Here is a 4,911-nt window from a genome sequence, read left to right on the forward strand (position 1 = left end):
TCGCCTCAGGACCCTGTGATGATTGTGTTAACTGCACAAATTGTTTATAGAACGTGTGTATTTGAACAATATAAAATCTGGCACCTTAAGAGCAGGGTAACAGTGATTTTCAGGGAACAAGGGAGATAACCTTAAAAGTCTGACTGTCTGTGGGCCGGGTGGAACAGAGCCATATTTCTCTTATTTCTGAAAATGGGTAAGATAAATATCACTGAATTTTTTCCCCAGTAAGGAATATGAATAAGTAACAGCCCTGGGAAAAGAACGCATTTCCAGAGGAGGCCTCTGAAATGGCCGCTCTGGGGGTGCCTGCCTTATGCAGATGTAAATAGATGAAAATAGGGATGAAACATGCCCTAGTCTCCTGCAGTGTCCCCAGGCCCCCAGGCTTGCTAGGATTAGGAAATTCCAGCCTGGCAAATTCTGGTCAGACCACAAAAATAATAACAAAGAGATTAAAGGGAAATTTCTGGAGGTGATGGACAGGCTTATGGTAAGGATTGTGGTGATGGTTTCACGGAAGTATACTTGTCTCCAAGCTCCTCAAGTTGTATATGTTAAATATGTACAGCTTTTTGTATATTAACCATACATTGATAGAGTGGTTTAAAATGAAGGAATAAAACAGTGCATATCTCATGAAATTAAAAAAAGTATCACTTTTCAACTACCTTGTTAAATTACAAACAATGCAATAAAATAAATAAATAAAAGTTTAGGTTAGGCCCAGTGCGGTAGCTCACACCTGTAATCCCAGCACTTTGGGAGGCCGAGGCGAGTGGATCACGAGGTCAGGAGATTGAGACCATCCTGGCTAACACGGTGAGGCCCCATCTCTACTAAAAATACAACAATTAGCCAGGCATGGTGGCGGGCGCCTGTAGTCCCAGCTACTCAGAAGGCTGAGGCATGAGAATTGCTTGAACCTGGGAGGCAGAGGTTGCAGTGAGCTGAGATTGAGCCACGGCACTCCAGCCTGGACGACGGAGCGAGACTCCACCTTAAAAAAAAAAAAAAAAAAAAAAAAAGTTTAGGTTAAACCAGAAGCTCTGTGTGGCAAACATTGGTTTCTTTTTCAGAGGGGAAGTTCAAGTTCAATACCACTCAGCAGACATGAGTGAGAGTAGGGAGAGGGATATTTGTTATTTTCTCTCTTGTTAAAGTTGTTGCTGGGGTCTTTGTTTGAGCCGAGTTCAAACCAGCCAAAGCTCAGTGAGCAGAAATGGAAGTGACACTGGTAAAAGGAACTGTATCTTCACTTTAGAGAAAGGGTTCAAAAAGAAAAGAAATGCTCCCTAGAGTTTCAGCCAATGCAGCTCAGAACCATGTCCTTTCCGAATGGTGACTGTGAAGGGACCAGATGAGCGCAGTTCACAATGACTGTCTGTCTGGTGCTCTCAGGGAATTTAACCATTGTTTTAGGTTCATCATATATTAATCACATTACATACCCATGAGAAGTTTCAATGATTTAAAGGTCTAGCCTCACTTTGGCTTCCTGCCAACCCAGAGAACATTGGTTGGTCCAATCTCCTTGTTCCTATTGTTAAAAAGTAAACTGACATTAATGTTACAATGTATGTTATTTGGTTGATGAATACCCTAAAGACCCTGACTCCATCACTATGCAATCTATGCATGGAACAAAATGGCCCTTCTACTCCCATAAATCTATACAAATAAAAAAGTAAACCGAGGCACAATACAATTTTACAGTGGTTCTGAACCAGCCATGATTCATGAACCAGAAGTGGTTGAGGAGCTCCATGGAGGGAACACAAGAGAAGGCTTTTTCAGGACAGAGACAGAAGTAGAGCAAAGACAGCGCTTGAATGTTTGCAGTTATACAGCTACCTTATTTGGTCTATCTCACTGGAAAGTCCTTAGTTATATAAGTTTGTTGGCTGCTTCTGATTGGTTGTGCTTATGTTTTTCTTTAATATAGGCATTTACAAGATAGAGTGCTCAAGTTATCATGTTTGCATCTGTCGCTTATGTTTGCACACCAAGCCAGGTCGCGGTTGTTCATGAGTTTGCTGGTTTGGTATGTTCCTGGATTCCTCTGGCCTGGTCTCCATTTTAATGTACTTTAACACCATGAATAAAGGTTCACTTCTGAGACTCTAAGAGCCAGTTTAAATTAAACCTATGTGTGATATTGCCTCAAATACCCAACAGCTCAGTGACAGTTGGACATTCATTGCTGGCACAAAGGTTAAGTATTACTGAGCAATTAGTTCTCTCTATATTTGGCCCTTACAGAGCCTGGCAAAGTGTAATTATTGTGTTGTTCAGTACTAATCCGCCTTTTCACATAGATGCATTGAGAAGAGAGTCTTCTGTTGGCCCCACAATTTCAGTTCTCTATATTTGTGGTTAGAAGCTGCGGTGATGCAATTCTCATGTCTAAATTCATCCATTCGGGAGATTGTAAAGACGATCCCATAAAGCCTCAGTATTGTAGGTGCTGATAATGATGATAATTAAAATGATAAACTTTCCCTTATAAATCTTATAATGAATTGACTAGACTGCCTACAGACTATACACTATCTTTGCCTATAGTTAAAATGGTTGTAATTGGCCGGGCATGGTGGCTCACTCCTGTAATCCCAGCACTTTGGGAGGCCGAGGTGGGTGAATCATGATGTCAGGAGATAGAGACCATCCTGGCTAACACAGTGAAACCCCGTCTCTACTAAAAATACAAAAAATTAGCCAGGCATCATGGCACGTGCCTGTAATCCCAGCTACTCGGGAGGCTGAGGCAGGAGAATTATTTGAAACCAGGAGGTGGAGGTTGCAGTGAGCCGAGATCACACCATTGCACTCCAGCCAGGGTGACAGAGCCAGACTCTGTCTCAGGAAAAAATAAATAAATAAAAACGGTTGTTTTATTAAGAAATGTTATTAGGAGCGAGCAGAGAAGAACAGTGGCTGTGTAGTTCAGCATGTCAGTGGTAAGTTGCTAATTATATCTGGCTTGTCACTCCAGTCTCTGTAACTTGCTGTGTTTTGTCAAGTCATTCTCCCAGAAATTTCGTGTATATTATCTTACTAAATTCTCATTAAAATGGTCCCTCAAATGGAAGGAGGGAACTTAGAGTTTTTGGAATATGAATAAATCTAAGGGACTTTGGCTTCTAGAATTCCGTAGATCTCAGTTCTGCTGGGAATATACAGCTTCCCTTTATTCTGAGATTGGCTGATCTGTAATGCTATGAAATATCAGTGTTTACTAAATTTGTTATTTTACATTTATGGGCATACGTTATTTTTATTTAATTCTCTCTCTCTCTTTTTTTGAGACAGGGTCTCACTCTGTTACCCAGGCTGGAGTGCGGTGGAACGCTCATGACTCAATGCAAAACTTGAATTTACCTGGGCTAAAGTGATCCTCCCACCTCAGTCTCCCAAGGAGCTGAGACTACAGGCATGCACTACTACACCCAGCTAATTTTTGTAATTTTTGTAGAGATGGAGTTTTGCCATGTTGCCCAGGCCGGTCTTGAACTCCTAGGCTCAAGCGATCTCCCAAAGTGCTGGGATTACAGACATGATCCACTGCCCGCAGCCTTAATTCTTTTAAAAAGAGGAAAATGAGGTTTTTCACTACAGCTCCAACCACCATCATAGCTAAATAAGTTAATGCATGTAGTTAAGAAATGTACAGTGGAGAGAAAACAGTCTGTGTGGTATTTAGAAACTAGCAAGAATTAAGGACCAATAATATCTGAATATGAACAGATATTAAGCCAAAACTACTGCATTAGGAGACCATCAGTACAATTTACTTATTGAAAGCCATTCGCTAGTCAACCAGTATCGTGGGAAATTTAATCTGTATAAGGAGTCAAAAGGCGTAAGGGATAGGTATGAAGGATTGTTGAGACAATGTGTTTTATTTCGCTAATAATGCATACGACACCATTCCAATTTTTTTAAACTTAAAACAACAACTGTCATCGATTTGCTTGCTTCTCAAGCCTTGGGAATCGTGTTTGGCAATGAGACCTTGCTGCATGATTGCTAATATCCCATTGGCCAAAGCTAGTCAAATGGCCAAGCCCAGAGTCAGCATGGGAGAAGAACACACAAGGGTTTGAATTCTGGGGAGGAGTCTCTTCCATTGAAGGCCGAAGGAACAGTCTACCTCAGAGGATAGCTGGGGAGCTACAATACACAGAATAAACCTCACCCTGTCCTCAAGGCGCCCACAGAGAAGAAACCTTTTGAATATTAGTGAAGTTTCCTGGACATCCCCATGGATAGATGTGAGGGACAGTCACTTACTCAGGACATCTGTTTGCTTGTGGTATTATGTTTCAGATGTCACAGATGAAAATCAGAGACACGTAGCCATGAGCCCAGTAACTACAAAGTGGTCTAGCTAAAGCTGGAGCCCACGGGAGGGCATTCTGCCCCGTGATGCGCGCTTGTTTCTTGCCATCAGTTCTGCAATCAGTTCAAGCTAATGTCATGTCCCAGCCGTCCAGTTGTTTTATGACTTGTGTGATAGACGCGTATGGTGGTTTGTGGCATGTCTTTAGGCAAGTCACTCACCTCTCTAGGTTTCGTTTTCCTGATTTCTCAAACAAGGGAGCGAGGTTAGGTGGTCTACAGTTCCTTCAATTGTGATATTTCACTGTGTAACAGCATAGTTATAATATATCATAGTACATCTGTAATGAAAAAAAGTGAGTTCATTTCTTAACAAGCACATTCACTTAACTAGTTGGAGTCATTAAAGCGAATTAAGAACGAAATGCCTAGTTAATCTGAACTTTACTGGGCATACTGATTTGTTCCCTAACGCGTCTGACCATTGAAAACTGGATCAGCAGGAACGGGATTGCCTCTCGGCTTTGCCATGATCGGCTCTTCCTTTGCTGTGAAACTCAGTTTCTTCCT

Source organism: Chlorocebus sabaeus, chromosome 7 (assembly GCF_047675955.1).
Source record: "Chlorocebus sabaeus isolate Y175 chromosome 7, mChlSab1.0.hap1, whole genome shotgun sequence".
Lineage (NCBI taxonomy): Eukaryota > Metazoa > Chordata > Mammalia > Primates > Cercopithecidae > Chlorocebus > Chlorocebus sabaeus.